The sequence below is a fragment of the Nuphar pumila genome, chromosome 2 (genome assembly GCF_984573655.1).
Source record: "Nuphar pumila chromosome 2, dmNupPumi1.hap1.1, whole genome shotgun sequence".
Taxonomy (NCBI): domain Eukaryota; kingdom Viridiplantae; phylum Streptophyta; class Magnoliopsida; order Nymphaeales; family Nymphaeaceae; genus Nuphar; species Nuphar pumila.
The window spans coordinates 7,018,285-7,026,993 of record NC_143250.1 but is presented as its reverse complement, the minus strand read 5'-3'; positions in this window follow the sequence as shown (position 1 = coordinate 7,026,993).

Below are 8,709 nucleotides of genomic sequence, written 5' to 3'. Positions count from 1 at the left end.
GAGAATTAAAATAAGACTAGGGGCTTAGAGCCCACTACAGTTGTAAATTGTTGTTTATTTACTTATGATTATCTCTTACTGGGTTGTAGACTCACCCCCAATTGTGTTTAATTACAACTGTAGGTTCCAGGCTTTAGCTCAGTCACTCGTGAGCAACTTCTTCTTCTTCTTCAGCAGAGCATTGGTATCTTTTACTTTCTTTGTCATTGAAAATAATGTAATTGCTTTTCTTCTGTTATGAATGATGATCAATGTAAGAAAAAGTTTTATTATGCAATAAAATGAAAAGTTTTTTTAGCCACGTTTTTACTGTGTAAGCTTTGCACTCTTCCCTCTAGGAAGTAATACCAACCGAACTCGTACTTTTGAGGTCCCAGATCGGGGTGTTACAAAGTGGTATCAAAGCCAGGTTTACATAGAAAAACTGTTCATCATTCGTAATAAGACTCAATGACAAGATGTAAGTCTCTGCTTGTATAAGACACGTTAGTGATTAAATTATTGTGTAATCAGGAATAGCTAGCGAATGAGGAAACCACGAAGACCCAAGGGCTAAAGACCTTGCTGAGCCTTCCGTCAGAGGGAGAAAGGTGTTCATCACTGCAATGGTGATGACTACCTAAGTCATGACAAACATGTCGGAAATAGTTATAGATCTTACACCACGACCGTCATCAATTTACATCATATCTAGGAGAAAAGATACGTATCGACATGACTACATTGACACTACTTTCGGGCAATAGTCATAGCCCTATGGGCGTGAGACTCACCAATCCCACAGTAAGAGATCTCGGTCAGTACGTGGTCAGATGATGAGAGATTAGATGATGGCTCGATAAGGAGTTACAAGGAGAGCATCCCTTAGCGCAAACTTTGCGTTTCAGGGAGGGTTTTGTATGACTAGTGCAAGGGCACATCATATGTTCCGAGCCATTTAGGTGACTGCCATGAGTGTAACCAATTGAGGAGTTAGTTGTAAATCTGATCGAGGAGTTTATTGCTGAAGAAACTAGGAGATGAATAATTCAGGCCGTAGACACAATATGACTTGCTGTATAAGCAAATAGAAACATCCCAAGAATAGTTTAGGGATGAGCAACATCGAGAAATTTGTGGGAGAGAGGCAAAGATGAAGATCTCACTGTTGATCTTGCCTCACCTACCCAACCTCTCACTTTACTCTTATATAATATGGGTATCATTTTTATGCCTGACGATCTCACGATCGATCATACTTTACTCATATATAACTTGAATGCTCCTTCTATGACTCACCCTTAGCAGACGCGAATTGGTTTAAAGAGAGAACCAAGCTGTTGAGTAGTTAAAGAGTAACATGACGATGAATTTAGGGATGCTTAGCTTTATTTAGTCTAGTTCGATTATCCATTATTCTGCTCTGTGTTCTTCTTAGTAATATTTTATTTATGTGTGCTTGGATGAGCAATAAAATAAAATAAAATATTTTGAGTAACTGAGTGGTGTAATCGCTAACATGTGATAGAATTTTATACGAGTATAAATGAATCAAATAATAAGCCTATTACGTGGTTAATTCAATATCGCATATGGATTGTTTAAGCTACATATAGTTTTACTATTTCAACTTTTAGAAAGGTTGTCAGTGGCACCTTCTCGATTGAGTGTTTCTTACTTAATAGATACCCCTATAGGAGAAACCACTATTGTGGATACTGTGTATCCTAATTGCGTTGTAATAATTAAAGATCGAGAGTTGCCTGTGAACTTGTTGCAACTCGACTTCAAAGATCTAGATATTGTTCTGGGCATAGACTGGTTGTCAGACCATCATGCCACTATTGATTGTCGAAGAAAGTGTGTCAACTTTCAAATACCCCCATACTCCAACTTTCACATACCAGGGTGTTAGAAAGTTACATAAGCCAACTATCATATCGTGCTTGAAGGCCAATAATTATATTGAGAAGGGATGCATGAGATTCCTGGCGTACATGAAAACCGAAGAGAAAGAAGATCTCTCAATATCAGATGTAGACATAGTCCGTGACTATGATGATGTCTTTCCAGAAGATCTTCTAGGTCTCCCTCCTGATCGGGAGACTGAGTTCCAAATCAATCTAGTTCCGGGAACAACACCCATTTCAAAGGCTCCCTATCGGATGGGCCCTGCGGAACTCAAGGAACTTAAGGAGCAAATACAGGAGTTATTGGAGAAAGGATTTATTCGACCTTCAGTATCTCCTTGGGGTGCTCCAATTTTGATTGTGAAGAAGAAGGACAGATAACTGCTCATGTGTATAGATTATCGACAATTGAATGCAATAACCATAAAGAATAAATACCCTTTATCGAGAATTGACGATTTGTTCGATCAACTGCAAGGAGCGAAATGCTTCTCGAAGTTGGATTTGAGATCAGGTTATCATCAATTGAGAATTAAGAAGGAAGATGTGGCCAAGACAGCATTCAGATCAAGATATGGCCATTATGAATTTATGGTCATGCCGTTTGGTCTGACCAACGCGCCAGCTGCCTTCATGGACATGATGAATAGAGTTTTCAGACCCTACTTGGACAAGTTCATTGTGGTATTCGTTGATGACATCCTTATATACTCTACCTCGAAGGAGCAACATGAAGAGCATCTGAGGATTGTCCTGCAGACACTTAGAGAACATAAGCTCTATGCCAAATTCTCTAAGTGTGCTTTTTGGTTAGAACAAGTGTCATTCCTTGGACACATTGTTTCTAAAGATGGGATTATTGTAATAACCATGATTTTTATTAGATAAATAAACTTAGATTTTTAAGTCATTAAGGTGATACAAGAATATTTCATTATTTTAATTATTTATTCGTAATTGGATCTTGGATAACCTATTTGGATCTTCAATATTGGAGCCCAAATATCCTGTTTAGAACTCTGATATTCCATTCGGATCTTAGATATCGGATCACGAACCTTAAATTGAATAGTTAATTATAGATTTTGGTCAAATGGATTGGATCCTCGAAGTTTAAATCAAAGTTTTAATGAGAAAATTTCTACAACACTTTAGTGGGAATTGTTATAACTTAAGGCGATGTTCGGATCCATAACATTTCATTTGGATCTTCGATATCAGAACTTCAATATTAACCTGGATCCAAATTTATAAAAAAAAAAAGAAAGAAGATTTACGAAACGCAATGGATCCTGGATCCATATTAAGTTATGTCAATTTTTAATTGACGTAAACAGATCCATATCAATTGGGGGGTACATATATATAATATCATACATATGTATTAAGAAAATAAAATAAAATAATAAATAATAAAATATATTTGGATCCACAGTTAGATCCATATGGATCCAACATGCAGACCCAAACAATGGTTGGGTCACGGATCCAAATCGTGATCGGATCCACATTCAAAACCTGACCCGGATCCACTTTACTATTGGATCCCGAGTCACGGGTCGCGGGGCTCAAAACCGGACCCGACCCACACCCTGTAAAGTGAAAAAAAAAGAGCCCGATAAAAGGGGTGTGTTAGGGTTCAAAACCCTAACACACTTGCAAACTCGTAAGAGGAGGAGGCAGTGATGGTGCGCAGCCGCCGACAGCGATGCTGTCGTTCCTTCTTCCCTCTCGTACTGCCTCGACCTCCTCGGCTCGTCGGAGGAGACCCCACGCCGGCAAGCTTTTCGTCTCTCTCTCTCTCTCTGTCTCTCTTCCTCTCCCTTCTTCTCATCGGAAGAAGCAGTGGCGACATCGGCATCGGTAGGACTTCCCTTTCGCGGCAGCAGTGAGGAGCGAGTGTAGCCGGTGGCATTTCTGAAAACTGGGCTGTTGGAGGATTGGGGTGGTCGGCAGCACCTCCATCCATGGCATCTCCGAGGAGAATCGCCGGAATAAGTAGGATTTCTGCACTCTTCTTGTGGGTTATTGATTGGATTTGGGTGTGTTTGGGTTGGTCAAGGGGAAACTTCGAATGATTAAGGTCACTGCTAACCCTAAACCGAGAACCCCAATTTCTTGGATTTGAGGGTTCCAAGTTTTTAATTTAGGAAAGGATTTTAGGAAATCCCAAATCGTTCGATTGGGGGGGGGGGGGGGTCGGCATTCTGTTACGAGTGGTGAAGGTTATAGTGATAAAAGTGGGGGTATCGCTATTTTTATTAGTCAAAGAAAAAAAAAACAACAACAAACAAAACCACCAAGGATTTCGGCTTGTGTAGATCTCTTCCTAGCTGTTTTATTAATTCTTGTAATATCACACTGTCAGATTCGCTTGTGGGTTAGTTTTGTTACATTTGTGTGTTAACGTAATCTTTCTCCGGGATATCCTTGTAATCTTTGTATGCCGTTATGGTAGTAACTTTTATTACGGTTGTCTCTTTTCCACTAACCATTCAATGTTCTGTTTCTGAAGGGGTACTTGGATTAACTCGCAATGATCTAGACTGTTTTTTTTTATAGTACGTGGCTTGAAATAGCGTACCAACATCTGTATTTCATTTAGAGCAGTTTCCTCTTCTTCTTTTTCTCCATCATATTCCTTGAGGCCTTGTGGCAAGTGATTTCTGGTTTTATGTGGTAAATTGTGTAAATATGTTTGTATCTATGGCAGATTGTATTTGCAGATGCTGGTCAAATATTTTATCAAAATCGTTTGATTCAGTAATTTAGTTCTGAGGATCAACTCGTGTAGAAAGTGATCCGTTTTCTTATTACCTGGATTGCTTGGTTTGGATTTAGCTGCAAGATAGCATCATATTATGGAATATTCTGAGAACCGGGGTCATCCTTGTTCATCCAGTAGGTTAGGTGTATAAAATTAGTATGTAGTATTAGAAAGAATCAAATATCTTGGCCGAATGAATAATTGTCATCTGTATCAATCTAATGTAATTAAGTCAGCACTCTTTACCTTTACACTACTATAATGCTTCAGGCGTATTGAAATTTTGTTGAGCAAATGAAAACTTAAATGATGTTCCTGTTAGCTTTGAAATAAAATATATGTCATAATCAGGCTTATGCACAATATGAGTCTCTTAATTATTCCATGATCAATGTGGTTTAAAAGTAGTGATATCCTATACGTAATGGTCAAAGAACTATGTAAATATATATTCATTTAGGTCAGGGATTTATTAAGACTGTAAGAAGAAAGGTTTCTGGAATTAGCTGCACATGGTATTGGATAATCAAATGCATATTGTACTACATTTCTCTTGTATTCAAAACCCTGCTATGTAGCATATGTTTTCCTTAGTGTAAGGTTGGTTGCGTTGTTATTGTTTGACAGTTATTTTGTGGATTGTTATCCAATCCGATTATTTATTATTTTGTTCTTTGAACTATAAACAAATTTGATTTCTATGAGAGGTTGTGTTCTGTCATCAAACCAGGGTTTTCATTATTATAATGACTATATGTCAGTGTGCTGACTATATCAAATCTGTTCCTATGCTGGTTTATTAAATGACATCAAGTCTGATTACGTGTGATCATGTATTGTCTTACACACTTGTATATCCTTAAAGCATGAATACTTTAAGAGTAATCTACTAGTAATCACATGAATGATCAAGGTCTGAAACCTTAGGGTGTTCGGTAGACACTAGATTTGGGTTTTTACCTAACACATAAGTATCGATGGGAGTACTTGAGTCCGATGATTTGTGGACAATGGAAATTAGGTGTGTCAAGAAATCTTAAACTAAAGGGATGTGTGCTTAACTGTTTTTTGTCAAAAAAAATGTATGAGTTATTTTGCTTATGCAGCATGTATTCGGAAGTGTATTTTTACGGCTTAAGCTCATGTTAATTGTGTTTGACGAATGAGGTTGTTATATCGGTTCTAAACATATGAACTTAATGACATATGGATAAGTGCCTTTCTGCGAGGCAGTCACTCGGGAAGACTTTGCCTAGCGGGCAATATGGATTGTTTACCCGATACGGGTATTTGGGCTATTAGCCTGTGGGTTACGGCAAGAAAAATGATGAAAACTTAATCATAAGGGTTGTGCACCCGACTGGTTTAAAGGCACCGGGGCATTCGTGCTTGACTGGTTTAAAGGCACCGGAGCACTTTGAGTGGGTTTAAGCAATCAATATGGAAAAAGGATTTGGATGGTTTATTTCACCTTGGTAAAATGACTAAGTTAGGATCTACTGCTAAGGTAGTAGAAGGAAGTTGGGGAATGCCCTGTACTTCGAGAAAATAATTAAATGAAAAGATTAACCCACTCAGATTCGGGCTTACCTTGGAGAGGGTAGGTGGTACAAAACTCCGGGGACGTGTTTAACTGTTTCGAGCTAAAGTGACTCGTTGGTCCCCAGTCCTCGGAGTTGGGGGACCCAGACTACCAATATGTCCTAGGTGGTAGCTCTTTGTTCTTCTGCAGAAGTTAGGAATGCATCCTGTGTTTTGGTTTTGGCCTTTGGGAGTTTCTCTCGGTCACTGGCCGCTCCCTTGGGATTTCAAGCTCAGTTAGAATGTTCGGGTTAATAAAACAACTTTGAATAATATACCCCCGAACGTTCTCTTCTGTGATGGTTGCCTCGGCCCGTGTGTACCCGCGGGATAAGAAAAGATAAACATCAATTAGAACAGTTAGGTATCACTGTGATGGAGTCATTAAAGAGACATTTGCATATTTTTCAGCATGTTTTATATTGTAATGATCTGAAATCCTGAAATGGGTCAATACGAGGTGATTGAACTATTACATGAAAGTTATGCAGGTTATTGTTATTGTTGTTGCATCGCCTACCTCACTTGCTTATTAATGTTGCATACTATGCCTTACCTGCTCAGTTATTATTATTGCATAATTGTTTACCTGCTCAGTTATTATTATTGCATAATTGTTTACCTGCTCAGTTATTGTTATTGCATAATTGTTTACCTGCTCATGTATATGACTGTTGATTATTGTTGTTGCTTTACGTGCTATTGTATATACTAAAGATTTACACTTGACACCCACATCACATACTAGACTCATGATGTACCTGCATTAAGAGTCACAGTTTTCCTACTTAGACGTGGTAGTCTAATTCCAATCAATTTACTATTTTTCAGGTAAAGACTAGGGTTTATGAGCGGCTGCGGGATGAGGCATCGGATTGAGATTTTTGGATTTATTGTTCCAGGGATGGTTGAGTTCATTTTATGTTTTTTAAAACTCTGATGTCATTATTCCTTGATAAATGGAAGGAAATAAATGTGTTGGGTTTTCTCTCCACCGTAATGTCTCGAAATGCTTAACCCTATATTATTTCCTGTTTCCGCTGAAAAAAAAAATCCTCTTAAATTTGGGTTAAAATTTTGGGGCATTACAAATGGTATCAGAGCTTGGGAACAATAAATCAAATATCACGGTCGTGCCACACCCTGCAAACGCTCTGTGAGTATGAGTTATTTTGTTTTGTTATTTATCATAATACCTGTCCTTTTATTGTGATTCTCATATTAGTATATAGGTGAATTCACGCCTACAATTGATTAATTTTGACTTATTAGGGAATGATACACCACGTCTACAAATGATTAACTTTTAGTTTGTTGACTTATCACACATGCAAATCATTAGTATCGACCTACTAGGTAAATGATGTATCACACCTACATAGTTTCTCTGTAGATGATTGTATTATGACTGTCTGAATGGATTTATCATGATTGATGTCTGTGAAATGGATATCTGATTAAATTTCTTAGTAGATATGTGTGTGCGTTTCATGTCGAAATAATCGAATATGATATGATATAATAATTATCAATTCGCATGATATGATGATCTGAATGTCTCAGATACATATATGATTGGAACCCTATCTGCATAACTCAAACTACGTAGAAGTTACGTATCTTAAGGTTTAGTTGATTCTTGATATATAGATGATCACATTGTATAAAACTCATGCTTCGAGGTTTAATTTGGAAAATGCCATGTTCCTGGTGGCAACGATATAATGCATAGGATAATATGTTTTATTATGATCGAAATGCCACGTGATCTGAAATTTTGAGAGCATGCGATATATGCTTAAGTTCAATAGTGAACTATGATTCATGGAACCTTATTGGTGAAAGGTGTAATTTTATGATTTATGTGCCAACTGAAGTAATGATGCATATTGATGATATATATATGCTTGTGCCAATATTGGTGGCTACCGACCTTGAGAGCAGTAATTTGTAGTATCACTATTTTGGCACCTATTGAGGACCTTTTCCATTAAGGATTAACTGTGAGGGTATGTATGACCAAGATCAGGTAGTCCGGCTTGAGCGGTAGATCTCCGTGAGGTAATACATTGTCCAAGAACGGGTAGCCGCAAGGACTGTAAATTCCTGTGAGGAAGTGTATTGTCCAAGACCGGGTATACCATCTAGGGCGGTAATTTCGTGTGAGGTTGTGCATTTCCTAGACCAGATGATTCGATATGGATCTTGTTAACCTTTAAGTAATAAAGAGTTATGTCAAATCGAGAGAATTTGCTGAGATTAATTGATATAACCAGTTAGAGATCAATAGATTTGGCTTTAGTTATAGCAGAATTGGATCATTATTGATTTTGGATCTTGATACAATGTTATGTTTATGTCTTTCGTGGATATATGAGCCACTCTGTGAGAGATTCTAGACATTGATTTGAGGAAATGTTTGGGTCTTCTGTGAAAAGATGGTACCATTTTGAGAATAACATCTTGAGCGAG